The sequence below is a fragment of the Bos indicus x Bos taurus genome, chromosome 2 (assembly GCF_003369695.1).
Source record: "Bos indicus x Bos taurus breed Angus x Brahman F1 hybrid chromosome 2, Bos_hybrid_MaternalHap_v2.0, whole genome shotgun sequence".
Taxonomy (NCBI): Eukaryota; Metazoa; Chordata; class Mammalia; order Artiodactyla; family Bovidae; genus Bos; species Bos indicus x Bos taurus.
The window spans coordinates 52,594,556-52,610,000 of record NC_040077.1 but is presented as its reverse complement, the minus strand read 5'-3'; the positions used below and the strand labels follow the sequence as shown (position 1 = coordinate 52,610,000).

The 15,445-nt window shown below is 40.1% G+C and overlaps 1 protein-coding gene across 20 annotated transcripts in view; it reads right to left on the bottom strand.

The window, feature by feature from the left end:
- GTDC1 (glycosyltransferase like domain containing 1) overlaps positions 1-15,445 on the bottom strand; it is a 493,004-nt gene that overhangs the window by 141,018 nt on the left and 336,541 nt on the right. The window lies entirely within an intron of this gene.

Genomic DNA, 15,445 nt, shown 5'->3' with positions numbered 1-15,445 from the left:
AATGAACCCTTCCAGGATTAAGATGCAAGCCAAAGAGTCTGGGGCCAGCTCCTGGGGTCTAAGGTCTAGAGAGGCCGTCTGGGGCCAGACAACAAAGGTGTCCTTAGGGGCCCTAAGGTCCATCCAGAGACTTGGCGCCTTCCCTGGATGGAAGAGTACATGAAGAAATGGCAAGCACATGCATGTAAGGCCAGGTGAGGACGAAGAACCATAGAATCAAGGAAAGCAACGAGGAACATCTGGAAGAACAGAAAGAAAGCTGAGAGTAACATCACACTACTGAAGTGAATTAAGAGCTCCTAAAGAATGTGTAGAAAAAGAACTAGGAGCTCTTAAAACTGTTAAAAAAAAAAAAAAAAAAAGAGGGTTTGTGTGTGTAAAACACTACAGAGGTGCTATAGCACCAGAAACAACAGGGAGATTTCGGTTTTGTTATGAAGTAGATCAGGGGTTTCCCAGGTGACTAAGTGGTAAAGAATCTGCCTGCCAATGCAGGAGATGCAGGAGACATAGATTTGATCCCTGGGTTGGAAGGATCCCCTTGAGAAGGAAATGACAACCCACTCCAATATTCTTTCTTGGGAAATGCCATGAACAGAGGAGCCTGGCAGGCTACAGTCCAAAGGGTTGCAAAGAGTCAGATGCAACTAAGTAACTAAACAACAACAACAACAATAAGGGAGTCAATTACTGGTTCCTCCCAGGACAGTTCATGTTGAGGGCATGGCGGGGGAGGCAGAAACTAGATGCTGGTTAGGGAGTGAGCACAAGGCAGAGAGGGGCAGAGAGGAGGAGAGTGGGGAAGGCAAGGTCAAGTTCTCTTTAATGGGGCAGGTGTCCACAGGAGTATTCAATTGGGGGTACTTGCCCAGGGAAGGCGGAGAAGGTAATGGCACCCCACTCCAGTACTCTTGCCTGGAAAATCCCATGGGCAGAGGAGCCTGGTAGGCTGCAGTCCATGGGGTAGCGAAGAGTTGGACACGACTGAGGACTTCACTTTCACTTTACACTTTCACTCATTGGAGAAGGAAATGGCAACCCACTCCAGTCTTCTTGCCTGGAGAATCCCAGGGACGGGGGAGCCTGGTGGGCTGCCGTCTATGGAGTCCCACAGAGTCGGACACGACTGAAGCGAATTAGCAGCAGCAGCAGCAGCAGCCCAGGGAAGGGAGCAGGATCCCAAGGAAACAGAAAAGTCTTACAAGATGGAAGTAGAAAAAGAACATAAGCTGTGATATTGGCAGGCAGCTTGCTGTGGAGGGGAAGGAGGACCTTATTCAAGAGAATGTACTGAACTTTCTTACAAAGTTGAGAGGGAAGAAGAGAAAAACAGTGTTGATAAAAAAGCAGTTTCAGATGGCAAGTGCAGAATCTAATGCATCCCCAGAGAGTTGGATAAGACTATCTATCTCAAGTGAGGTGAGGAGAGGCAGAGTTAGAGCTTAACTGAGCTGAGGGGTCAGAGTGTCACTGTGGAGCGGCGAAGGGCCATCACTGGTTCTGAAAGTGAGGGAGCACGAACACCCAGAACACCCAGTGGGGGTTCTGCTGCGACCTGGAAATCTAGTCTGGCTGTAGTATGCTGTGTTCATCCCAAAAGCTTGTGCTTGTTTCATAAGGTCTTTCGGGAAAAACCGCCTAAATATACATATAATCCACCTACCTGCCCACCACCCATGCACTATCATAAGCAGATGAAGCAGATATTGCATAGAGACAGATAAAACTCAAAGAATGGGGCTAACCTCCTTGGTATGCTCCAATAAAATACTACATTAATTCTTGATTTAAAATGAAAGAGATGGGAAAAGAATCTAATGTGTGCATATATATGCACACACACATATACACACGTATTTAAAACTCAGCCACTTTGCTGTGCACCTGAAAATAACACAGCATTGTAAGTTAACTACATTTTAATTTTTAAAAAGACTTCGGAATAGCTCATTTAGATTATCAGGTTAAGAAAATTTCTTGAATTATAATGAATGTTGTACTAATTTTTTTTCATCTATCTACTGATCTCTAAAAACTCAGTGGTCACAACCTCAGTTTTATTAGGTTTTATAATGCTTTAATGAAAAATTAGAGCATTTATTTTTAAAAAATAGAAAGAAACTTGGGCATATACAAATTAGAGTTTCAGATCTCATAGATCCAAATATCAAAAAGGGGAGTAACCAACTTTCTTACTGAAATAAATTCAAAATACTGAGGAGATTGTAAGGAACTAAAAATCAATAGGAAAGTTTCCATTGAGCACCACAAAAGGAAAAAAAATGACTGTGACAATGTCCCCAACTTCTCCTAAACAAATGGTAAGACAAAGAACATAGGTACATATGTGGAAAACAACAATAAAGCAAGTGGAGTAACCTATTTGTTTATGTCAGATAAAGAGCACCAGGCAAGCTTATAAAGGATTTTAAGAGAATTACAAACTTGGTACACAAAGAATTCACAATTAAAAAAAAAATCAATGGGGACTGAAACAACATATCTTCATTTTAGAAAACAGTATCATGACCCATCTTGTTAAAAACATCCATTTACATTGGCCAGCATGTGAACAAAACTGAAAATTAAAAGAGATGGGAGATTGGCTACAGGGTTGTATACAATGGGAATCGGTAACTGACAAGGAATTTAGCTGTGGGCAAGGTGCTAGGCTTGCTTTTATTCAACATGTTTCCTAAAGGTTCCCAAGGAAGAACAGAATCCCACCTTAACACAGGTTGTGAATGACTAACTTGATAGGTGGTGGGAATAAAGACATGGGAAGATGCGGAATATCAATATGGACAGAAATCCAAAACTCAGCTTATTAACATTATGAAACTGACAAAATAAAAATGAACCTGAATGCAGTAGGACACACTGAAAAGACTATTTGGATTTCCTGGAATTTGACCAGATGAGTCTGTGTGCTGACTGCACCAGCAAATTGATGCTGCTAAGCTATGGAACATGATCTACAGCAAAGGGAGAGACCAAGTCTGTGGGCGCAGAAATACTGTGCAAAAGCTGATTTCATCAGAGGTACCTGATAACTGTATATGTTTGAAAATTAGAGAGTTTTTAGAAGAGCAATAATAATGATTAAGGCAATGGGAGAATTGATTTATGAGGACAGATTAAAGGAGCTAAATATGAATAGCCTGGTTAAGTGACAACTAGAGGGGTACATAATAAGAGTCTCCAAGGAAAAAGCGTAATTATTTATCTGGATACAGCGGGGTATAACTAGGAGTAATGAGATGAAATTAAGAATGGGAAAATTTAAGCTGAATTTCAAGAAAAAGTCCCTGATGGTGTAAATTATTAGCTCATGGAATAAATTCCCTATGGAAATGCTATAGCTGGGGAAACTTCATAATAGAACTGGACAAAATACCAATAAATAATATAAGTAATAATCCAGTACTTGAAACAAGGTGGTTACATGTATGCTTTCCTCGTTGACTATATCTTCTCATATTTTTCTTTAATAATCTATTTAGAGTGATTGTTAGCCAAAGAAGTATTTAGACAATTGTCTAAATCTGAAAGGGAATATGTCCTTTAGGTGAGTGAGGCTAAAACTGCTTTAGTTTTCATATACTCTGCAGCAGTAAGCAGAAATAATTTTTTACTACTTTGTTTTAGCAGAGCTGGTCTTGAAGCAAGCTGGACAAACATATTACTGTTTCTAAAAAAATAAAACAAAACAATCCTCATCTACCATCCCACACAGTCTATTCTGATTCTCTGTGCCATGAAGCTCATATTTTTAGACATGTTTAATATAAACAATTTATTGCCATAATAGAAATCAAAAAACTTTATTTCAGCTTTTCTAAATGTAGCTCTATGGTCAATTACTTCACATCAATACCAAGATCAAATAGGCATAATACTAACAAGCAGTTTGCTTAATAATAGTCACCACACTAATTAACCCATCCAGAATGTTCTTAATCAGATGCTATTTGTAATGTACAGTTTAAGAGAAAGCTGGCAATAAATGGCTCTATGCTAAAAGAGAAAATAATACCTTACTGATGGGGTGATACTGGCTTTTTTATAGAAGTGGACAGAATGTTTGTACTATCCTGGCGGGAACTTAATGAAGTAACTATGCAAATAGGCACATGTCTGAACAGTTCCTTTCTTCTCCCCAGCTCCAACTCTGGTGGAGGTGCTAATGAGAAGAGGAGAGGTACTGAGGTAAGAAGGGAAGAGGAGAAAGGAAAGAAGAAAACCAGGGAGCTGCCTTCTAGAGCATATGCCAGGTTTGCCATTTTATCATCCCCCTGATTTTTCACAAAGTCTTTATTGAATTTTTTACAATATGGTTTTATGTCTTGGCTTTTTTTGGCTGCGAGGCATGTGGGATCTTAGCTCCCCAACTAGGGATCAAACTTGCACCCCATACCTTAGAAAGTGAAGCCATAACTACTGGACCTCCAGGAAAATTCCCCACCCACCTCCAATTTTTCTTAAAGAAACGTTCCGTTCAGTTCAGTTTAGTTGCTCAGTTGTGTCTGACTCTTTGCGACCCCATGGACTGCAGCATGCCAGGCCTCTCTGTCCATCACCAACTTCGGAGTCTACCCAAACCCATGTCCACTGAGTCGGTGATGCCATCCAACCATCTCATCCTCTGTCGTCCCCTTCTCCTCCTGCCTTCAATCTTGCCCAGCATCAGGGTCTTTTCAAATGAGTCAGCTCTTCACATCAGGTGGCCAAAGTATTAAAGTTTGAGCTTCAACATCAGTCCTTCCATTGAACACCCACGAATGATCTTCAGGATGGACTGGTTGGATCTCCTTGCAGTCCAAGGGACTCTCAACAGTCTTCTCCAATACCACAGTTCAAAAGCATCAATTATTCAGTGCTCAGCTTTCTTTATAGTCCAACACTCACATTCATACACGAGTACTGGAAAAATCATAGCCTTGACTAGACAGACCTTTGTTGACAAAGTAATGTCTCTGCTTTTTAATATGCTGTCTAGGTTACTGCCCACCTAACTCACAGAATGTCCTTTCTCTTTCCAAATCTCTCAGAAGACCTACTCAACTTTTTTTTTTAACTTTTAGAAAGATTCTGATTACTGCAGTTGTTTCCAATCTGTTATTAGCTATGGGACCCCACCCCCAATTTTTTTCCAACCAATAGCGAATCTTTGAAACAGAAGTTGCTGCTGCTGCTGCTAAGTCGCATCAGTCGTGTCCGACTCTGTGCGACCCAATAGACGGAAGCCCACCAGGCTCCTCTGTCCCTGGGATTCTCCAGACAAGAACACTGGAGTGGGTTGCCATTTCCTTCTCTAATGCATGAAAGTGAAAAATGAAAGTGAAGTCGCTCAGTCGTGTCCGACTCTTAGTGACCCCACGGACTGTAGCCTACCAGGCTCCTCCGTCCATGGGATTTCCCAGGCAAGAGTACTGGAGTGGGGTGCCATTGCCTTCTTTGAAACAGAAGTAGAACCTCGTTTTTGCTGCCTATCCTTCCCAACTTCTGTCCCCCAGTTTAGGTCTAGAGGCACTAACAAAAAACCCAATACTGTGTTGAGGGATGTTTAAAGACATAGTTGGAATAAGTACTTTGGCCACCTCATGTGAAGGGTTGACTCATTGGAAAAGACTCTGATGCTGGGAGGGATTGGGGGCAGGAGGAGAAGGGGACGACAGAGGATGAGATGGCTGGATGGCATCACTGACTCGATGGACGTGAGTCTGGGTGAACTCAGGCAGTTGGTGATGGACAGGGAGGCCTGGCGTGCTGCGATTCATGGGGTCGCAAAGAGTCGGACATGACTGAGCGACTGAACTGAACTGAACTGAGACCTAAATTTGATTGTTTCCTTGTACCACCTATAACCAAACATACGAACCTAGCACTGAACCTGTAGGAATGGCCAAATGTGTTATTCAGGTTAGTCTTAAAACATAAGATTTGAGAGGACCTTAAGTTGATGCCCTGGTGGCGCAGAGATTAAAGCATCTGCCTGCAATGTGGGAGACCTGGGTTTGATCCCTGAGTCGGGAAGATCCCCTGGAGAAGGAAATGGCAACCCACTCCAGTATTCTTGCCTGGAGAATCCCATGGACGGAGGAGTTTGGTGGGCTACAATACAGTCCACGGGTCGCAAAGAGTTGGACACGACTGAGCGACTTCACTTTCACTTTCTAAGTTGATGCTAGATTAAGGGTAAGCAAAGGAAATGCTCTAGGCTCCTTAGCTAATTTCTGCTGAAGTTGAGAAGCTAGTTTATGTTTAGCTGACTAACAGAGATAATTGGGGAGAAGGCAATAAAATGAAGCAAGTCAAGTCAAGTGAGGACATTAAGACTGATTCTGTGTTGCTGAAGAGCATGTCATGGAAGAAAAGTATGTCATGTGGACTATATTGTTTACAAATGTCTTTCTGAGAGATTTCAATAAAAAGTACTTACTACGTAAGTTCAACTTATAGAATCTCATAAATTAATACCCACAGATAAGAGTCCACAAGACAGATGATTAAGTCATGCTTCTCAAAGCAAATCTGGAAAATAGCGTGTGAGAAAAAAAATGATGCAAATGAGTGAATGATTAAATAAACAGAGAGATAGCATAACTGATCAAGGATTATTCCAAATACAAGGTAATGAAGAAAGAGGAGAGCCTTAGCAACTGGAATAAGGAAACTGGCAGGCCTGTGGGGCAGACAAGGGGAAAGGATAATGAAGAAGCCCAGCATGTGTCCATGTCGCTCAAGCTGGGTGAGAGAGCGCTGTGGCCACCTCTCTAGGCTAAAGTCTCATAAGGTATGATGTGTTCATCACGAGTTTCATGGGAACATGTGTATTACCCTAGAGAAGGGTTTGTGAGAGATCAAGTTTAGGATATGCTGGGTTAAATAAAGTTAGACATTTCTTTACTACAGAACTTCCCAAAGCACATGCTAGTATGTACAGTAAATATGTTGATTCATTCATTCATTCTTTTCATTCAATAAATATTTATTTAGTATCTATTATGTTATACAAATACTATATTTACTGTTTCCCAAACTTAGCACTCAATGAAACAAGGACAATCCCCCACTGCATACACACAAAGAAGCACCTTAAGAATTAACATTCAATAAAAGATACCCTGGCAAATAGTTCTTGAGACCCTAGGTGGTACATAGCTTGAGTCAAAAAGCATGGGAAACCAGATGGGTGATGGCATATTTTACAGAGTAGGGATGGCAGAAGGAGGGGGAAAATTCATTTCTGCTCCAAATGGTGAAACTGAGCCCAAAAGTCATACACCAAGGTCACACATCAATAGAGAAAAGGAAGTCTGAAGATACCAGGAAAACTTGTGAAAAAAGTAACAGAAAAAGACATGGTTCAAGGCTAATATGGATGACAGCAGAAAAAAATATACATCGCTTGATTTTATCACAGCAATTTCTGTGGATTCCTGGATAGGAACCATAATTGAGACTTGAAGAGAAAGGAAACAGGAATCAAAAATAATTTTTCCAAAACCAACTGGGAAGACAAATCCAGGCACTTCAGTGATTGGGTGATTTATAACAAAAAGTTGATGGGTGATTTATCACAGAAACTATTCACTGTTTCCAAACAATGTGTTGGAAATTAATTACAAAATTAACATTTTTAGAATTTAGCCACATAAGCAAATATCAAAGATAATTAAAAAATCATGTTGCCCACATGTATCCAATATATCACTTATATGGTAAGCAGATTTATATAAACCTATAAAATATAAAAGTAAAGATCTTAATCTCACATTCTCATGTGTACACGCACACCCCCTATACTTTTTGCCACCCTATCTTCACTAAATAAAGGAATCACAAACAAGGAAGTCTATCATAATTAAAACTAGATGTTTGAAGACCACAACATTAAACAAAAAGATTTGTGTTTGGTATTTGGTTGTAGGATGGCTGCTCTTCTTTACTGGAGATGGCTAAGGGCTAATATTCATAAAATAGATGGCACATGTCGACGAAGGCGGTTTCAACAAGAAACTCCTGGCAGAACATAATTTGAACAAATTTGAATCACACATGAGTCAGTCACAATCCACATGCACATAGCATAAATGCTTTGGGGGAACAGCCATCCAACACCACCATGGCTGGTTAGGCCACGTCATTTATTTTTTTTGATTTTGAATTTATTTTTATTTATTTATTTGGATGTGCCTGGTCTTAGTGGCAGCACTCGGGATCTTTGATCTTCACTGAGGCATGTGGGATCTAGTTCCCTGACCAGGGATGGAACCTGCGCCCCCTGCATTGGAAGCGTGGAGTCTTAGCCACTGGACCATCAGGGAAGTCCCTGGGCTGTGTCATTTAGATGCTAAAGTTCTGTGCCTGAACCAAATTTCAACTCCCATGGTGCAAATTTTCAAAGCCAACGTGCAACACTGACATCAGTCTGAAAGGATACTGAGCAAGAGTGTCTTGCTTGGACTACGAAGAATCTGTTTTCTGACAAGATAGGAAAACACGATCCATAGAAACCAACCTCAGTTAAAATTAACAAGCAAACTCTACTTGTTAGTCTGAGAAATGCAAGCTGAAACTGAAAGCATATTTATGGTTATCAGACTGGCCTCATTATCCGTGTATGGTCCCGGATATGACACATTTAGTCAAGACAGCATCTTCTCTTGAAGGCTGCCAAAAAGAGAAGTTTCAGCTTCCTCTGTTGTTTAAGGTCCATCATTTTCTGATGTCTGTCCTTTAGATAGTTGGCATATATGAATATCATAAAAAAAAGACAGTTCTGTTCCCATGAGTCTATTTCTTTTATACTTTTTTTTAACCAGCATTTCTAAGAATTATTTCTGAAAATCTAATCCATTCCCCTTTACCTTATTTATACCATTAATTTACATGGCTTCTTCTGGCAACACAGTTTATGTAATTAGTATTAATTAACTTAAATTATTATGCCTCAACTCCTCATTCTCTTATTTAAAAATTCTTATCAGAGTATAGTTTATTTACAATGTTGTGTTCATTTCAAGTATACAGAGAAGTGAATCAGTTGTACATACACATATATTCACTCGTTTTTAGATTCTTTTCCCATATAGGTCACCACAGAATATTAAGTAGAGTTTCTTGTGCTATACAGTAGGTCCTTGTTAGTTATCTGTTTTATATAGAGTAGTGTGTATATGTCAGTTCAGTTCAGTCGCTCAGTCGTGTCCGACTCTTTGCAACCCCATGGACTGCAGCACAACAGGCCTCCCTGTCCATCACCAACTCCTGGAGTTTATTCAACTCATATCCATTGAATCGGTGATGCCATCCAACCATCTCATCCTCTCTCATCCCCTTCTCCTCCTGCCCCCAATCTTTCCCAGCATCAGGGTCTTTTCAAATGAGTCAGTTCTTCGCATCAGGTGGCCACAGTATTGGAGTTTCAGCTTCAACATCAGTCCTTCCAATGAATACTCAGGACTGAACTCCTTTAGGAAATATGTATGTGTATATGTCAATCTCTCTTAATTCCAAAGCATTTTAGATTGTATACATTGATAATATAACTGCCTACGGGTATGAACAGTTTTTTTTTTTAATGCAATTTTATAAAATCTCTTTATGACATACTCTTCCCATACTGAAAACTTAAGGTCCTTATCAATGTGTGAGATTAGAAAAAGCTATCCTGCATGTTGCCACAACCCATGTTTATCAAATCCAGAGCCATCCTTGTGAACATATGCATACTTACTTTTCATGACTCACGTTCCTCACCAAAAAGTGCAAAGAACAACAAAACCTCAATACACAAGGTTTACTGAAGTAATTCAACACAGTTAACAAACAACACAGTTAGGCTAAACTGCAGATAGTGCAGCTTTATTTTCCTGTCTCTTCTTTAATCGTGCTCCACCCACTGGTGGTTAACTCCCTAAGATCTTAATACTACTTTCCAACTACCCAGGTCCTCCCCTCCTCCTATTACCATGCATCCCTTTGCAGCCTATCCTGGAACTAAGTCCCACTTTGGATCTACCCTGAATCCTGCTGTGCTCTTCACTCTTGGTCTTCTGGAAACTAACCTTAAATTCCCACAATGTATTAATCACCTTCCCTGCTCAATACATTACACCTTACACCTTTGCAATACCTTAACTGAAGGGAACTAATTACAAATGGGATGATTTTAGGTACCACAGTAAGCCTATGAGAAAGATTCTTTTGGGAGGATAGGTGGAGAAATCTCTGTGAAGCACCTTAAAGTAAGTCCATTCAATCAATGGGTATGTTGAAGAGGGGAGAACTCAGGTGGTATTGGTACAAAGGACTGCATTGGCATTTCCTATATCTGTGAATTTATACATATCACGTAATGTCTCTGAAGCTCAATTTTCTAATCTATGAAATGGGATAACACATGGTTTTGCAAATTTCTTGAGAAATTTAAAAGAGAGTTAGTATTAAGGTGTAGATGAGCTAAGTAAGTCAAAGTTCCGCTTTCTTTGCACTTTATGTAACATCCATACTTAGGGAGTTATTCCTAAGGCCATCTTCGGTAACACTGGGTTTTCCCAGTTAGGAAATGAGTCACTGTGTTGAATCAGCTAGCAAATATTCATTCGACAAATATCTGAGCTCCTTGTATGAGCAAGAGGTTGTGTCTATATTTACAAAGCTTTTATAGCATACATAGTGATATTTAATACTTATTTTGGTCTCTCAGCCACAGAGATTGAAAACTATCCATATCATCCTTAAACTAAATTGTATTTACTGATTCCACTACTAACATGATATAAGTTTTCCATTTAAACATAACAATTTGCTCATCATTTGTTTCATTAATAACTCAGAAGTGAAGTTTTAAAAGCATCTATTCATTTACCCCACTTAATTTAATGATAGTATAAAAAAATGAGTTCCCAAAAGTGGATATGAAGCAATTTTTTTCAAGGAAGAGGAAGAGGCTGTTCTACATAGACCCAGCAAGTTGCTTTGTATGGATTAACCTTGTTAGCCAGTACATGTTCACATTACTCTGGGAATCTGTATCTTCTATAGCATCAATAAAGCATTGAAGGAAAACTCTAAAAATGATCTCTAATTACGTTTCCTATTCCACAGATTTTTTTGGAAGCCATTATTTGGAAGTTGAAAGCAAGACAGTAAAATGTGCTCGTATTGAAGAAAGGATCACTTCCTTCTTTCCGGGCAAAATAAGAATTCCTTTATGGCAGATTCCAACTGGAGAGTTTCCATTACAACACGGTATCATTTCATGGGTGCTATGGACTGAAATGTGTTCCCTTAAAATTCACATGTTGAAGACCTAACTGTGAATGTGACTAAGTTTGGAGATAGAGTCCTTAGGTGTGTGTGCATGCTAAGTTCCTTCACTCGTGTCCAACTCTTCGTAACCCCATGAACTGTAGCCTGCCAGGCTCCTCTGTCCATGAGATTCTCCAGGCAAGAATACTGAAGTGGGTTGCCATACCCTCCTCCAGGGGATCTTCCCAAGCCAGGGGTCGAACCTGTGCCTCTTGCGGCTTCTGCATTACAGGTGCATTCTTTACCGCTGGGCCATTGCAGAAGCCCCTCTTTAGGAGGCAAGAAACAGATGGGGAAACAGTGGAAACAGTGTCAGACTTTATTTTTTGGGCTCCAAAATCACTGCAGATGGTGACTGCAGCCATGAAATTGAAAGATGCTTACTCCTTGGAAGGAAAGTTATGATCAAACTAGATAGCATATTCAAAAGCAGAGATATTACTTTGCCAACAAAGGTCCGTCTAGTCAAGGCTATGGTTTTTCCAGTGGTCATGTATGGATTTGAGAGTTGGACTGTGAAGAAAGCTGAGAGCAGAAGAATTGATGCTTTGGAACTGTGGTATTGGAGAAGACTCTTGAGAGTCCCTTGGACAGTAAGGAGATCCAACCAGTTCATTCTAAAGGAGATCAGTCCCGGGTGTTCTTTGGAAGGACTGATGCTGAAGCTGAAACTCCAATACTTTGGCCACCTCATGCGAAGAGTTGACTCATTGGAAAAGACTCTGATGCCGGGAGGGACTGGGGGCAAGAGGAGAAGGGGACGACAAGAGGATGAGATGGCTGGATGGCATCACCGACTCGATGGTCATGAGTCTGAGTGAACTCTGGGAGTTGGTGATGGATAGGGAGGCCTGGCGTGCTGCGATTCATGGGGTCGCAAAGAGTTGGACACGACTGAGCAACTGAACTGAACTGAGAGTTAAATAAGGTCATAAGGATTGTGCCATAATCCAATAGGACTATGTGGCCTAAAAGTAGAGGAAGAGATCTCTTTCTCTCCCCCTGCCACATGTGAGGATGCAGCCAGAAGGCAGCCATCTGCAAGTCTGTAAGACAGCTCTCCTCAGAACTGGCTATTCTAGCACTCTCATCTCAGACCTCCAGCCTCCAGAATTGTAAAATAAGTTTTGTTGTTTAAACCACCAAGTCTATGGCATTTTGTTATGGCAACCCTAGATGATGAATACAATGAGACATTATTTTGGAAAAGAGGAGAGAGAGTCAATACTGAGATGAGCGAAATTTCCTGAACAGAGTACCAGGAAAACGATGGAGTTGGAGGTACCACATCCATGTTGACAGAGAGTGACAACAAAAGAATACTGTACAAGAGAGGGCTGACCATCAAAACTGGTAAGAGAATCTAGGGGACGAAAAGAAGAAAAGGTGTGAATTTTCTTGTGAAACAAAAATGTTCCTTTTATTTACTTTTTTTACTAAAATAAATTTTAAAAGTATAGAAAATTGAGTTTAGGAGAGAATTTTTCTTAACAGTTTGTTCAGTTGTGAAGATATTTACTTAATCTCTTTAAACCTGGGTTTTCCCATATATTCAGTGAGAATGAGACCAGTCCCCTAAACTTCTCAGGGAAGTAGGAGGATCAAATTTCTAATCTAATTTATTGATTATCTTATAAGGAGGCAAAAAGGTACACTGGATCAGGCAGGCCTCTAGGTATGTCACATAGCTTTAAATTCAGGACTCTGCCACTTATTGGCTGCCTTGCGGAAAGAGCTTTCTCTCAGCCAGCTACCCAACCCGTACAATGGGGTTAGTAACAATGCTGCTGTGCAGTTCTGTTTTCCACGTTGTGTGGCACCTAGTAAGAGCTCAGTAAATACTATCATTTTTTATTTTTGATAATAATGAAGATCATCATCACTTTGTTGTTATGGTTACTAAAGAGACAATGTTCTAAGAAGTCCAGTTTTTGACTCAACTGGCCCTTTCACAGTTAAACTACTTACAAAATCTGAGATCCATGCCTTTTTCAAGATGCATTTTTCTTGTTAACCCTCACAAGTTTACACCTAGCCATCCATTTAAGGCAGGCATTTTAATATGTTACCTTATTTTCATTTGTATACTAATCAAAGATTTGTTCTCTGCCTAGAGGCACATTAATTACAAAAAGGCTCAATGTTATAAATCAAATATATTCCTCCCTTCATATTATTTGTTTCGTTTTTTCTACCTTAAGCTTTTCCTTGTCCTTCCTTTTATTTCTTCATTTTTCTAACTGAGAGTTTTCATCTTTCCCCTTCTTAAAGCTGCATAAACCAGAAAACTAAAACCAGGAAATTTAAAACATCAGTTTCCAGGTCTCTGAAGCATGAACAGATGGGCATCAAAAATCCAGTTCTTTTTTTTTTTTTCCCCTTTTTCATTTGCCTACCCACAACCTGAATAAATCAAAATTACCAGAAAATCCAACTTCCAGCACACCCCGTTCCCCACCACTTTGTTTTGCTACCACATTAAATGCTACAGCACTAAGTACTGATTCACTTCAAGTTCTGGTTGTACTGTTGTCTAAAATTTTTAAGCCACACACAAAAAAAACGAAAACTGTCTTTATTCTGAACTAATATTTGAAGATATAATTTTGTTAATTTTACATCTGAAATAAAGTCTTTAAATGTACAAAGTGAGTGTATAAGCACTTCCACTTTCTTCAGGTTTTCTATACTTTGCAGTATTTCTAAGTTTGGAAAAGAGGTTGTAAAAATATAACAGATGGGTAAACTGTTACTAGAATATAACCAAGGCTTGAAGGTAAAGAAAGACTTAAACAGTCAGTGAAAATACTGAGTGAAAAAGGTCAGAACAAAAAACCTCATTCAACATTTAAACAAATCGGAATGCCTACTATGTGGAAAATATGATGCTGTGAAAGTGCTGCACTCAATATGCCAGCAAATTTGGAAAACTCAGCAGTGGCCACAGGACTGGAAAAGGACAGTTTTTATTCCAATCCCAAAGAAAGGCAATGCCAAAGAATGCTCAAACTACTGCACAATTGCACTCATCTCACACGCTAGCAAAGTAATGCTCAAAATTCTCCAAGCCAGGCTTCAACAGTACATGAACTGAGGCAGAGGAATCAGAGATCAAATTGCCAACAACTGTTGGATCATCGAAAAAGCAATCTGTATGCAGGTCAGGAAGCAACAGTTAGGACTGGACGTGGAACAACAGACTCGTTCCAAATCGGGAAAGGAGTACATGAAGGATGTATATTGTCACCCTGCTTATATGCAGAGTACATCATGAGAAATGCTGGGCTGGATGAAGCACAAGCTGGAATCAAAACTGCTGGGGGAAATATCAATAACCTCAAATATGCAGATAACACCACCCTTATGGCAGAAAGCAAAGAACTGAAGAGCCTCTTGATTAAAGTGAAAGACGAGAGTGAAAAGTTGGCTTAAAACTCAACACTCAGAAAGCTAAGATCATGGCATTCGGTCCCATCACTTCATGGCAAATAGATGGGGAAACAGTGGAAACAGTGACAGACTTTATTTTTTGTTGAGGCTCCAAAATCACTGCAGATGGTGACTGCAGCCATGAAATTAAAAGAAACTTGTTTCTTGGAAGGAAAGTTATAACCAACCTAGACCGCATATTAAAAAGCAGAGACATTACTTTGCCAACAAAAGTCCGTCTAGTCAAAGCAATGGTTTTTCCAGTAGTCATGTATGGATGTGAGAATTGGACTATAAAGAAAGCTAAGCATCAAAGAATTGATGCTTTTGAACTGTGGTGTTGGAGAAGACTCTTGAGAGTCCCTTGGACTGCAAGGAGATCCAACCAGTCCATCCTAAAGGAAATCAGTCCTGAATATTCATTGGAAGGACTGATGCTGAAGCTGAAACTCCTATTCTTTGGCCACCTGATGTGAAGAACTGACTCACTGGAAAAGACCCCGATGCTGGGAAAGATTGAGGGCAGGAGGAGAAGGGGACGACAGAGGATGAGATGGTTAAATGGCATCACCAACTCAGTGGACATGAGTTTGAGTAAACTCTGGTAGTTTGTGATGGGCAGGGAAGCCTGGCATGCTGCAGTCCATGGGGTTGCAAAGAGTCGGACACAACTGAGTGACTGAACTGAACTATGTGC